Source organism: Dreissena polymorpha, chromosome 6 (genome assembly GCF_020536995.1).
Source record: "Dreissena polymorpha isolate Duluth1 chromosome 6, UMN_Dpol_1.0, whole genome shotgun sequence".
Taxonomy (NCBI): Eukaryota; Metazoa; Mollusca; class Bivalvia; order Myida; family Dreissenidae; genus Dreissena; species Dreissena polymorpha.
Window position 1 is genome coordinate 6,085,101 of NC_068360.1, and position 15,223 is coordinate 6,100,323.

At 32.6% G+C, this 15,223-nt stretch overlaps 2 long non-coding RNA genes across 4 annotated transcripts in view; one reads left to right on the top strand and one right to left on the bottom strand.

Annotated features, from left to right (window-relative positions):
* On the top strand, window positions 1-8,885 carry LOC127835280 (uncharacterized). 3 transcript variants are annotated; one of them, XR_008028442.1, is made up of 4 exons: window positions 1-324; window positions 938-1,009; window positions 1,918-2,045; window positions 7,831-8,885. It is a non-coding gene; the product is annotated as an uncharacterized LOC127835280 (long non-coding RNA). The 3 variants fall into 3 exon arrangements; XR_008028443.1 differs by lacking the exon at window positions 1,918-2,045 and adding an exon at window positions 6,962-7,089; XR_008028441.1 differs by lacking the exons at window positions 938-1,009; window positions 1,918-2,045 and adding exons at window positions 5,992-6,063; window positions 6,962-7,089.
* The window catches only part of LOC127835281 (uncharacterized), a 22,467-nt gene continuing 15,640 nt past the window's right edge, over window positions 8,397-15,223 (bottom strand). Inside the window, exons 2-3 of the long non-coding RNA XR_008028444.1 lie at window positions 8,797-8,840; window positions 8,397-8,493 (exon numbers count right to left, since the gene is read on the bottom strand). This is a non-coding gene — a long non-coding RNA (uncharacterized LOC127835281). The remainder of the gene's footprint in view (window positions 8,494-8,796; window positions 8,841-15,223) is intronic.

Here is a 15,223-nt window from a genome sequence, read left to right on the forward strand (position 1 = left end):
TACTGCGTACCGTTTTATCACAGAAATCGCAGCTAAGATGTCGTAAGATTTGTGCTTAAAGCTACGACTGGGTAAGACCACTCTTAGCGTTCGTAAACCTTCGTAAACATGGCGGCCGCACGCGCTTTAAACGTTGGTCAACCAAGAGAGATGAGAATGTTTCGAGAAAGAAAGGATTTAGCGATCTCCGTGATGGAGAAATATTGATACTATTGGACGTATTTATGTTTGATAACGTTAAATATATTCGTTATATCATTCTCTGCGTTAAACGTCCAAGGGAAATGAAATTTGTGATGTTTGGATAATTAATTCGTTAAATAGGTAAGTATTTAGTCATCTTTATTCAATTTCTATCAAAACAAATGTTTTATGGTTTCTTTTGAAGTAAAACAGTTCATTTGTCATTAAATAATGAATGTTAACGGGTGAACTAGAATTCAGATATTTCACATTTCGGACGCTGCTATACAATTTAGTTGTCGACGCAATATCCTGATATGCCTTTTGCGCATAAAGTTTTGAAGTTTTTTTTTCTATCTAATGAATATTAAATAATGCACTGTATAATGACTGCAATATCTGCCCCAACGATTATAAGTCATAAACTTTGCAATCCCAACATTTAAATATCAATGTTCTGTCAAAATTAGATTTATGAATTGTACAGTAATATATACAGTAGCTGAGCAACATAAACCTCACACTGCACGGTGAGATGCAAGGTAGCAAAGTTATATTCTGATCTAGTTACGCTCTTGCCAAATGGCAATGTTATTTAAATGACCCTGTATCACACTGTACAATGTCACTTGTCAGTCAGAAGTGGCTTAACTAATAGTGTTAAATCATAAAACATTTGAATTAAATAGATGCCCCAATCATTCAACAAAGTTAGTGAAACACATTTCACATATTAAAGTATAGTTTTTTGCAGGTTCATTAAGATTGTGTCAAAATGGCTTGGGTCAACACACACAACGCCTCTGTCTTTGTCCGTGGTTTGAAGGTATGACAATAAATAATGTGCTTTTGTGGATATACCATTAGAGGGACTATGGCTAGTATTGGCTAGAAAAAAAGTGGAATACTACTGTTATGATGATGCAAATATTTTATTTTTTTACATCAATGCATTGCACATTACTAAAATATAATGTGTTTAATGTGCATACATAATTTTACTTTTAATTTCTTTCAACAACATAAAAGATTCAATTATATTTCTGTATGTGTGTACACACTGTATCAACACATAAAATATGCATATCAATGTTAAATTTATAATTTAAATGAATTTAAGTTTGCGTTAAAGGGGCCTTTTCACAGATTTTGGCATTTTTTTTAACTTATTCATTAAATGCTTTATATTGATAAATGTAAACATTGGATCGTAAAAGCTCCAGTAAAAAATCAAGAAAAAAAATAATAAAAGGAAAAGAACATTGCCCGGAGCAGGTTTCGAACCAGTGACCCCTGGAGTCCTGCCAGAGTCCTGAAGTAAAAACGCTTTAGCCTACTGAGCTATTCCGCCGAGTACACATTATAGCCGTATTTTATACTTTATATAAGCAATCTTCGTAGTTTCACAAAATTTAACGACAAAAACAGAACTCTCCAAATTATTTAATCGTTTCGCGTTGCAACGCTTTATAATTTTTAGGTTTTAAAATCGTCAAAAGATGCATATAATGGCTATATTAGAGCATGGTTAATGTTCAGTATTACTGTTTCCTCACAAATATCATAACTAAAACGAAAACTTACGAATCTGAAACAACTTTTTTCAATTTTGTCAATTTACCAAAGCGTGAAAAGATCCCTTTAAGCTTGCGAACATCCTATAGCTACCTTCATAATCCGTTTAACCAATGATTGTTCCAACTTAAACTTAGCTTATTATAAATTTGTTATTAGACTTTTCAGGAAGAAAACCACAAGAGACACCTACTGGGGGACTCTGGCTATCAACAATAGGTACAACAATGCCTAGTCAAGTGTACTGTGGTTGATAGGGCTTTTGGACTGCCAAAGAGTAGATTTAGGTATGTAAACTTACTACATGTATGTTTATTTAGTTCAAAACAGTTAAACACATTCAGTTAATCAACATAAGACACCATTTAATAAGCACAAAATAAATCTCCCCACAAAATATTGGATAAAAAGTGTGAAGCTTTATGCCTTTAATAATCTTTAGAGCATAATTGTAATCGTCACATCTACATCATAACAATTTAGTAAACGTACACCGTGGAAAGCCGTAAGAATTGCACTTGTTCGTCCTCTGTGTCTGTCTGTTCATCTGTGGATAGATTTTGCATAACAGCAACTGCTAAATGACCTTAATGTGTTAATGAATTGTAGCTGTACACAAATGTGTAATTAAATTTGTTTTGATATTTGTTTTCAAGTTTTGAGCATATTTACACAAGTTGTTTGTACTGAAGAAATTTGTCTTTTAATGACTGATGGACTTGTTTGTGTATCTCAACGTGACAAGGGGGCATCAGTGAAGAAGACACATGAAGTTAAAAAAACATTTGATACAGATTTTAAAGTTGCTTTCATATGCACGTGCATGTGTTGATAAAAATGGATGCCATAGATTATTGCAAATTTTGTTTTATGAATTTATTTCTTTACCCATTTTAGTCTTAAATTTAATTAATATCTGAAGATGTTAATCAATTAAATAAAATGCATAATAATCATAAGTTTTGATAATAAATTGGATATTGTAATTAAATCACTAGTTAATATTGATTGCTATTCTCTATCGACAGGTGTCTACATAAAAGGTTAACATTGTAACATAATGAGATGTGGTTTGTGTTTGTTCTTTAAAGAGCATGTACTGTGTGTACTGCACATCAGACAAGATTCTGTTGAAACTAATAGTTTCATATACAAAATTCTTGAGAATGAATTGTATCATTTATGTTAAGATGGATTGTTGATTCATTATTACACATTCATGATCTACACTTCATAAGTTAATCTTTAATTTTCATGGAACTCACATCTTTTTTTTCTTACCGGCTCAAATGACTGGGCCTCACATGCGCTGTTTCGCGGATTTCCTATAATGATTATATATGAATGAATATGACTCATAAAATAACATAAGTAATCCAATATGTTATTTTAGCTTATGTATACTCGTTAATTTATTTTCTACAAGTCCATGTAAAAAAAACAATAACTTTTTTGTATTTACTAAAAAAAAATAATATTCAATTGATTTTTACAATTGGTATTGTGAAATGTGATTAACCTTTTTTATGCTCCCCCAAATTTATTTTGGGGGAAGCATATAGTCGCCGCTTCGTCTGTCCGTGCGTCTGTCTGTCCGTCAGTGCACAATTTTTGTCCGGGCTATTTCTCAGAAACTAATGACCGGAATTCAATGAAACTTTATGGGAAGCTTCACTACCAAGAGGAGTTGTGCATATTATCAGCGGGTTCTGGTCGGATTATTTATTACATAGTTATGGCCCTTTAAAATTTTTCATTAACTGTACATATAGTGCAATTCTTGTCCGGGCTATTTCTCAGCAACTAATGACCGGAATTCAATGAAACTTTATGGGAAGCTTCACGACCAAGAGGAGATGTGCATATTATCAGCAGGTTCTGGTCAGATGATATTTCACAGAGTTATGGCCCTTTGAAATTGTCTATAACAAATTATTGTCCCCCCCCCCCAATTATTCTGCAATAACTTATGGGCGGAGCTTAATGTTTCGAAAATATTTCTGAATAAATAAAGAAAATATTGCAGTAAAATGCACGTGCTAAAACCCGCTCTAAAAGAAATGTAATAAATGTAGCATGTTTATAAATGTAATTAAACAATAAATGGTATATTTAGTGATAAGTGGCATAACCACGTCTACAAAGAATATTATTTTTTAGGAAACGTAATTCAGAAAACATTTATTGCATGTCAGCTTTTCAGTAGCATCAATAAACGTGACGTCATTTAATTTCTGCGATTGTTGTTCTCCATGAAAGTGACGTCATTTGCAAAATATTAATGAATGAAAACGACGTCATATGTTTGTACAATTCAATGACGTCACTAATTATTGAACTTTGTACTAAGAAGGGCGGGGTATTGACAAATATAGTTCATGTCCAAAAGCTTTAACCAAATCATGTTAGAATCGAAATAATATTTTTCTATGGTGGTTTGTTGTCGAATAACCCACAGTAAGGAGTATAGATGCGTGTTATCGTTTCGCACTCGTGATTTAATTCCTACGCATTTATACTCCTTACTGTGGGTTATTCGACAACAAACTATGACAGAAAAATATAATTTCTTAATCATCATCGCCCGAATGTGCCTATCATTGAGACCAAACGCTTATAACGCATCACTTTCATTTCTAAGATTTTGAATGATTAATCGATGACTTGATAGAAACGTATCAATTTCAGTAACTCAATTTCACAATTTGCCAATTTGAAAGTGTTGATATAATACGCGTTGTGTCAATATCTCCGTCGGAAAGGTTTAATGGATGATGTAACTAATCTTCGACTAGCACACAAGCAACTTTGCTAGTGTGGTACGAAAGCGATATTTTAATATGACGATAAAAATCGTTTTGTCGTCGTTAGCGAATGTTAAGTAGGCCCATATTGATCCCCCCCCCAATCCAAGCCGTAATTGATTACCCTAATCGACAAGGGATTATGAAAACGGACATTTGATGGGGGTCTTGCAGATGCAGTAAGGATATATTGTATTCCGATGCCCATAGGGTCCATTATAAAACTGACAACTTTCACAGCATTTTTCTTGCCATTTTTTCCGAACCTGATATCATTTTAAAGATGGATCTGTCCTCTTCTAATAATTGCAATCGAAAACATACCGTATTGCAACTTCTAAGAAAGTAAATCGCTGTCTAATGAACCCATCGTTGAAAAACGTGTTTCGGAACGTGTATTACTCCAGCCACATACAGGAGGTCGTTTTATCAACAGATCTTGGCGTGATCTTACGTAAGATTCGTAGGATTTTGTCGTTCGCTTATCGTAAGTACTGCGTACCGTTTTATCACAGAAATCGCAGCTAAGATGTCGTAAGATTTGTGCTTAAAGCTACGACTGGGTAAGACCACTCTTAGCGTTCGTAAACCTTCGTAAACATGGCGGCCGCACGCGCTTTAAACGTTGGTCAACCAAGAGAGATGAGAATGTTTCGAGAAAGAAAGGATTTAGCGATCTCCGTGATGGAGAAATATTGATACTATTGGACGTATTTATGTTTGATAACGTTAAATATATTCGTTATATCATTCTCTGCGTTAAACGTCCAGGGGAAATGAAATTTGTGATGTTTGGATAATTAATTCGTTAAATAGGTAAGTATTTAGTCATCTTTATTCAATTTCTATCAAAACAAATGTTTTATGGTTTCTTTTGAAGTAAAACAGTTCATTTGTCATTAAATAATGAATGTTAACGGGTGAACTAGAATTCGGATATTTCACATTTCGGACGCTGCTATACAAGTTAGTTGTCGACGCAATATCCTGATATGCCTTTTGCGCATAAAGTTTTGAAGTTTTTTTTTCTATCTAATGAATATTAAATAATGCACTGTATAATGTCTGCAATATCTGCCCCAACGATTATAAGTCATAAACTTTGCAATCCCAACATTTAAATATCAATGTTCTGTCAAAATTAGATTTATGAATTGTACAGTAATATATACAGTAGCTGAGCAACATAAACCTCACACTGCACGGTGAGATGCAAGGTAGCAAAGTTATATTCTGATCTAGTTACGCTCTTGCCAAATGGCAATGTTATTTAAATGACCCTGTATCACACTGTACAATGTCACTTGTCAGTCAGAAGTGGCTTAACTAATAGTGTTAAATCATAAAACATTTGAATTAAATAGATGCCCCAATCATTCAACAAAGTTAGTGAAACACATTTCACATATTAAAGTATAGTTTTTTGCAGGTTCATTAAGATTGTGTCAAAATGGCTTGGGTCAACACACACAACGCCTCTGTCTTTGTCCGTGGTTTGAAGGTATGACAATAAATAATGTGCTTTTGTGGATATACCATTAGAGGGACTATGGCTAGTATTGGCTAGAAAAAAGTGGAATACTACTGTTATGATGATGCAAATATTTTATTTTTTTACATCAATGCATTGCACATTACTAAAATATAATGTGTTTAATGTGCATACATAATTTTACTTTTAATTTCTTTCAACAACATAAAAGATTCAATTATATTTCTGTATGTGTGTACACACTGTATCAACACATAAAATATGCATATCAATGTTAAATTTATAATTTAAATGAATTTAAGTTTGCGTTAAAGGGGCCTTTTCACAGATTTTGGCATTTTTTTTAACTTATTCATTAAATGCTTTATATTGATAAATGTAAACATTGGATCGTAAAAGCTCCAGTAAAAAATCAAGAAAAAAAATAAAAAAAGGAAAAGAACATTGCCCGGAGCAGGTTTCGAACCTGGAGTCCTGCCAGAGTCCTGAAGTAAAAACGCTTTAGCCTACTGAGCTATTCCGCCGAGTACACATTATAGCCGTATTTTATACCTTATATAAGCAATCTTCGTAGTTTCACAAAATTTAACGACAAAAACAGAACTCTCCAAATTATTTAATCGTTTCGCGTTGCAACGCTTTATAATTTTTAGGTTTTAAAATCGTCAAAAGATGCATATAATGGCTATATTAGAGCATGGTTAATGTTCAGTATTACTGTTTCCTCACAAATATCATAACTAAAACGAAAACTTACGAATCTGAAACAACTTTTTTCAATTTTGTCAATTTACCAAAGCGTGAAAAGATCCCTTTAAGCTTGCGAACATCCTATAGCTACCTTCATAATCCGTTTAACCAATGATTTTTCCAACTTAAACTTAGCTTATTATAAATTTGTTATTAGACTTTTCAGGAAGAAAACCACAAGAGACACCTACTGGGGGACTCTGGCTATCAACAATAGGTACAACAATGCCTAGTCAAGTGTACTGTGGTTGATAGGGCTTTTGGACTGCCAAAGAGTAGATTTAGGTATGTAAACTTACTACATGTATGTTTATTTAGTTCAAAACAGTTAAACACATTCAGTTAATCAACATAAGACACCATTTAATAAGCACAAAATAAATCTCCCCACAAAATATTGGATAAAAAGTGTGAAGCTTTATGCCTTTAATAATCTTTAGAGCATAATTGTAATCGTTACATCTACATCATAACAATTTAGTAAACGTACACCGTGGAAAGCCGTAAGAATTGCACCTGTTCGTCCTCTGTGTCTGTCTGTTCATCTGTGGATAGATTTTGCATAACAGCAACTGCTAAATGACCTTAATGTGTTAATGAATTGTAGCTGTACACAAATGTGTAATTAAATTTGTTTTGCTCTTTGTTTTCAAGTTTTGAGCATATTTACACAAGTTGTTTGTACTGAAGAAATTTGTCTTTTAATGACTGATGGACTTGTTTGTGTATCTCAACGTGACAAGGGGGCATCAGTGAAGAAGACACATGAAGTTAAAAAAACATTTGATACAGATTTTAAAGTTGCTTTTATATGCACGTGCATGTGTTGATAAAAATGGATGCCATAGATTATTGCAAATTTTGTTTTATGAATTTATTTCTTTACCCATTTTAGTCTTAAATTTAATTAATATCTGAAGATGTTAATCAATTAAATAAAATGCATAATAATCATAAGTTTTGATAATAAATTGGATATTGTAATTAAATCACTAGTTAATATTGATTGCTATTCTCTATCGACAGGTGTCTACATAAAACTGGCGGTTGTTTATTCATGAGACTCGATGAGTACTGTCAAGCAGTGGCTGCATGAATGCGCCTGCATAACTTATGAATAGATTAGCAGGTGCCACTGCCTGAACAACTTACTGAGGCACAAGAAGGGGATGACGTTGTGCACAGTCCACAACAGGACCAAAATGCAGCTTATATGGACAACACATCATTAACTTATTTATGTAGTTGCTGTTTTATGCTCACATGTGCACGAAGTGCTATAGGTGAGTCATTGTGGTCAGTCTATGTTCGGCGACATGTGTAAATATTCAATATTTGACTCTTTGTTGATGAAAGATGGTCATTATGTTTCTGCTAATGATACATAATAACTTAATAAGTTAATGATTTCTTGTCTATGACCTGCTGCATTTCGGTCAAGTGTGGTCAACATCTTCTAAAAGTGTGGATATTGACAATTTCTGCCGTTCTTTTTTGGATTTTTTTTCATTAAAGACACACTTTTTACAATATTCATTTATGCAATGCGTACGATGATTACATGTTTCCTTTATGGTATAACAAAGTGAAAATAAATTCTACTCCTTTATTAAATTATCTTTGTAACATAATAATACAGGGTTTTCTCCAACAACTCTACAGCTAGGGAACAATGAAGTGGAACACTATCTGAATATGAAATACATTTTATGTTAATAAAATTTGTATTTGTAAGACAAGTGATGAAATAAAAGGTTAACATTGTAACATAATGAGATGTGGTTTGTGTTTGTTCTTTAAAGAGCATGTACTGTGTGTACTGCACATCAGACAAGATTCTGTTGAAACTAATAGTTTCATATACAAAATTCTTGAGAATGAATTGTATCATTTATGTTAAGATGGATTGTTGATTCATTATTACACATTCATGATCTACACTTCATAAGTTAATCTTTAATTTTCATGGAACTCACATCTTTTTTTTCTTACCGGCTCAAATGACTGGGCCTCACATGCGCTGTTTCGCGGATTTCCTATAATGATTATATATGAATGAATATGACTCATAAAATAACATAAGTAATCCAATATGTTATTTTAGCTTATAACGGCCACCGGAAAAACTTTGCGAAACCGAAATTTCGCAAACTTAAGTACCCTTTTTCTTGAAGGTTTGCTTATTTGTGATAAAGTATAAGATAAAAGTCTAACTTGTGATTAATAATTGGTTATTTTTGCTTGTTAAATGCGTTTTCTTCACTATGAACTTTATTTTCAAAGTTGGGGTTCCCATGGGATTTTTGTAATATCCCATGGGATTTTTCATTATCCCATGGGAATTTTGGTTTCTCCCATGGGATTTTTCTCCAGCTTTTTTTATGGGAGAAAAAATCCCATGGGATTTTCATAAACATAAAACACGTTCGTTTGTGCTTAGTTATCGATTTTAAGCATTGTTAAAGCATTTGTGCTTATTTTCGTTCAATTTACTTTGATAGAAAAAAAATCCCATTTGTTTATGGGGAAAAAAAATCCCATGGGATTTTTTTCTGATTTTTAGAGATTTATTCATGTAACCTTCAGAAACACTACCTTTTAACAAATGATGAGCATTTCTCGCGATTTCAACGCGTTATATCGTGTTTTAAAATAATAAAAAAATCCCATGGGATTTTTTTTCCAATGGGATTTTTTTTAAGGAATAAGTTTCTAAAAGATATATAATAATAATAATAATAATAATAATAATAATAATAATAATAATAATAATAATAATAATAATAATAATCGTGCTCAATATGATGAATTTGTACTTTTAAGCGACTAACATTTTTATTCGAGCCGATCGTCGAGTCCGAATGGTGAGTATAAGAGCAATTTACCAGTACAAACAAATCTCACTTGTGAAGAGAACGCTACCGTACTATAAAATAATCTTGATAATAAGTCATATCATTTCTCGACAGAAAATGAAAACAGTATCCATATTGATGTCAGCAATGTCCCCTGCTATGATAAATATTGACAAAATGAAAAACCTTGACAATAATTCCGTGTCGAATACGCATTAGATTATAGCAATCAAATTCATATAAGCATTGATAAGATAATTTGCGAAAATGGGTCTTATGTCAAATACGGCAAGCGTAGCTCCATTCCATAATGTCCGGTATTAAGTCACGTCAAGTTTTGTGGTCGAATTATAGCATAATAATCATTTTGACATTACGCGAATCATATGAGTTTCCCTACATATATTGTGTTAAAATTTATGTTACACTAATGTGCGATGATGAAAAGGGGATTTCGGTAATTCTACATTCGCCCGCCTAGTACCGAAATCCCCATATTTACGCCTTAAAGGGTCAATAGGTCATCGGTATGAATGGTTTTTGACTTCACATGAATGTTAAGGTGCAAAAAAAAGATATTAATTTTAATTATTAAGCACTCTTGACATCATTAAGTTGCCTCTCAGTGGGGATTTCGGTAATTCTACACTAGAACTTAAACGCGCGCCGGTACCGAAATCCTGCTGTACAAACCTTCAAGTGTCAACAAAATTATAATAGTGTTTTGTTTCATTAGCAACCAGTGACATGTATTATCTCCCATTCGGTTACTTCTTTTGGAAAATAATTAGCGGGGATTTCGGTACTGCTACATTCGTACGCCCAGAGCCGAAATCACCCATGTTTACGCCAATCCCCCATATTACGCCTTAAAGGGTCTATATGTCATTATGTTTGGGTTTTGGCTTTGCATTAATGTTGATTTGTACACAATCATATTAGTGTTAATCATTTAAACACTCTTATCAGAATATTTTTTCCACTATTAAATAGTTAATTAATGTGAAAAATGTGTAAACGAATGTAAAAAAGGTAAAATGTACATTTAAAACATTGGTTACACAAAAGTATATGTAAATATAACATGACATAGTAATAATAAGTCTTCAGAAAGTATTTTCCAAACAAATCTGATGAAACAAATGATATCGTACTACCTTATTTACAATATGCTATACACTTTTGCAATTTAGTTATCAATGTTTAATCAAAGCATAAATCAGGATAATATGTTGCCTCTTAGCGGGGATTTCGGTAATTCTTAACAAGCACATAAACCCGCGCCGGTACCGAAATCCCCGCTGTACAAACCTTCAAGTGTAAAAAAATACTGATTTAGGTTTAAATAAAGGGAACAATAGTATTTTTGGCCACCAAAAAGCACTTCCGCGTCAACAAAACGATTGAAATTATGTCAGAAACCCAGCTTTTCATTGTATATATTGCAATACACCATCGGCCGCCGAGAGCGGAATACTGCGCTTGGCCGCTAAACAATGTGGATTGCATCAAATTAAATGTTAATTTTCGATTTCATTACAAAAATAAACACTGCCTTTTTATAAATATGTCAAGCACGTACACTTAACAAAAAAATCGATATATCTTTATGTAATGTAGAAAAGTAAAGCGCTTTATATATAACAATGTTTTATAATGTCTCTCTGGTTGAGAAAAAAAACTAAACAAAACCATGTATAACATATATGTTTTCATAATTAAAAAAAATATTTAATGATGCACGTGATGTTTTATAATTGATATAAGTTCACGTGTCATTGAACGAGTTAAGGGAGAGATGCGAATTAAATTACACATACTTAAAAAATGATACTATACTGTCAGCTTGATTTATAAATTGTGTTCCATCGCGCCAATATATTCATTGTTCCATGAAATTGTGTATAAAAGCAAAACGATTGAAATTATGTCAGAAATCCTGCTTTTCACATGAAATGATCTTTAACACTTTATTTATTCCAATCAGGTAATTAATAATAATAGGGGAAGTCTATACTGTGTATTAGAAACTTGTTGTGGTGATCCCTATCTTATCCGCTCAATACACATCCACCTGGCTACTTTACAGAAAAAATTAGATTTTCTTCCAAAATAACTGATTTCATTAATTGCTAACTTGTTGTCTACATTTTAAATTAACAACGATAATGGATCAACATCACCGTTGCACAATTATTAAGTTCACAGTAATCTGTACTTTAAATAGATACCTAATTAAAGACGGTGCTAATAAAGAACAAAGCGTGAATGTGGATATTAAGAAATTAGATCCTTTTTTGCATGACACTGGCAGTATATCATTTTATCTTATATAAATAAGCCACATTTAAGACATGGATACAATTAAAATAAGACACATTTGCATCTTTCATTTCTTGAAAAAAAAATAAGCACGCAGTCACATATAAATAAGATACATTGAAGACACAGAAAAAAATAAATAAGACACATTTGCATCTTTCACTAAATTTTCTTAAAAAAACATGTGAAACTGAAGAAAAACATTTATTACTGACACATTATTCTAAAAGTCGACTGACAACTTAAGTTCAAAGAGGGATTTACAATTAAATAAGATCCATTTTCGCATGATGCTGGTTGTAGAGCAAGCAATACATTTCTTACTGACACATTATTCTAAAAGTCGACAGGCAACATAAATTCAAAGAGGGAACCACAATTAAATAAGATCAATTTTCGCATGATACTGGTTGTATAGCAAGTAGTCACATATTAATTACAGCTTGCATTAGTTGCAATAATTTTGTTAAGTGCGCGTGCTTCTGAACGTTGCGTTAAGCGAGAGTGTTGTCATTTTGTTAGTTTTATATTTTGGTATTATGTATGATTATTGCTTGTTTTGAATTTGAAATAAACGCTTTCTGGCAAATAAGCATCGTCTTAATTTTAATACAAATAATGAACATTTGACATACAAAATGTCCAATAACATACCGGCAATAACATTATATATATGTTAATTTCTGTGCATGTTTATACCGAAATTATAGCCGACATCGGCAGTTAGGGAAATTTAGTGACACACTTTAACACATCAAACATGCATGATAGTTCTTTTTTCATATGATATTCCCCTGGTTGCTTACCGGTGTGTTGGTGCAGTTGATAACCCCGCCGGGACTACAGTAGAGTGCTAATACACACGTGTATCGTGTTCAATACAATCGTCTTAATTTTAATACAAATAATGAACATTTGACATACAAAATGTCCAATAACATATCGGCATTAACATTATATATATGTTAATTTCTTTGCATGTTTATACCGAAATTATAGCCGACATCGGCAGTTAGGGAAATTTTGTGACACACTTTAACAAATCAAACATGCATGATAGTTCTTTTTTCATATGATATTCCCCTGGTTGCTTACCGGTGTATTGGTGCAGTTGATAACCCCGCCGGGACTACAGTAGGGTGCTAATACACACGTGTATCTTGTTCAATACCCGATCCATGCTACAACGTGTAAGAACGGGAATTTCGGTAATTCTACCTTTTTAAGCTTGCGCACCTCTAATGGGCACATATCCAAATATAATTTAATTAATTATTTTCCTAATCAGCATCATTTTACTAAACTACATGCAAATTTGTAGGTAGCTTTCCATGCTTAAAAAAAAATAAACCGATTTTTTCAAAACCACCCTCACGCTCGGCTTTTGTCCAGTTTATTTTCACCCCTGGGTTATATAAAAGTTCCATAATTCATTCAAATTTCCAAATATGGGCATGCAGTTGGTGTGTACAGATGCAGTAAAGGTGTTTAAAGTTTAAACAAGATGAAATAAGTATTCTTTTACAGACATTTATTTTTTACAAATTTTAATCTATGGAATAGCGCCATGAAATGTAAGTGATTTCAGCCAAGTAAAAATTGGGTCGGTTAAAAACAAAGTGTCATAAAATTCAAAATAGTATCATTTAAGTTATATTTTAAATTAAGTTTTTATAGAAACACTATATACAGCAAAAATACCAAAAATAGACAGATTTACCGTTTACTTTTTGAAATAAAAATAAAAATGCAACATGCATCATTCGTATTTTCAGCAGTAAATTAATCAATTTAGCCATAACGTTGTTTTAATCATAAAATTGAAGGATGTGCATACAATTTTCAACATATTTAACAATAAACATAGCTTATGTGCTATATTAAATCAAATTACTTTAGAAAAGAAATAAAACGCGTCGCAAAAAGTATGCGATGTCGGCAGGAATTGAACCTGCGCGGGAAAATCCCAAAAGAATTCAATTTCATCACCTTACCCACTCGGCCACGACAACGTTACATCTGTGTAACCTTAAATTAGATATATATAAGTAAACAGGTAAAAAGGCTCGCTCGATCTTTGAAGAAATCGCGAAATCGTATTTTTCAGATGATTATTGGATCAAAGTCAATATTTATAGTGAAAATAATGTAATCTAAATGAATAAGTTAAGCATATATCAAAATTCGAAGTTTGAAAAAAATAAAATGCATCTCTCGGAAATAAGCGATCATTGAAGATCGGCAATGGCTTATGTATGAAGTGAAAGGACAGTTGAAAGTTTCCATTTTGCACGTTAATGATTCTGATAATATGGTGACAAAGGCAGCAGTCCTATGCAGTATTGTGTTTGACCGGAGAGTAGCGTGATCTGTGTCGGTGTTGGGCGCTCTGAGTGCGCAATCTGGCTACATAGGTACATAGAAACCTCTTGTGGCTATAGTCCATGGATCGGGTTCGGCAGACAGGGAACATGTAAATTTTTATATGTATGTTTTATATCTTAATTACCTAAACGTATATTTATCCTGGTTACTTATTTACTGAGGTATGAGTTAGTCGCAATGATTGTAGATACGTTGTACTATATTTAGTAAGTATTTGGAGGACGAGTGGCACGGGCACGCGCTTTATTATCACTTATGCAAGGAACGCGTTTTGTTTATATACGTATTTTTGATATTCCGATAGGCTTAAGGGAGGTAACTTATTCAAGTAAAACGCGATATTTTTTGCAATGCCTTTTTATAACTCTTGTTTAATTAATTACATACGAATATACAGCTAAATTTAAGATGATTTTTACCAGAAAAAAATTTCGGAGAAAGATATATTGAGATTTTGATATTCCATAGAATGCGAGTCTCCATATATATTTTCTATTGCAGGGGAGGTAATTTAAAATTTTTAAAGTCTCCGAATTGGTCTTTGATGTATCTATTTACGTTTATTTTCAAGCTTATGGCGATTAAAAAATTAATTTTTATTAGTATATGCTCACATGGATATTGGTACGGATATATCGTGTTCATATAACTGTTACTACATCCATTTCATTCATCATTCAGGTCGGGCTACAAAAATCTCGTGAAGAGGCCAGTAGGACTTGTAAACAAACTCTCATACACACACTCTTCACTCATCGTGGCGCTCTCGCCTGTCTGAGGCGATATATAAGATCGATGTCATATATAATACTGTATTCGCTGGTATTTTCGGTTGATATGTTTGATTGCTTAGGACG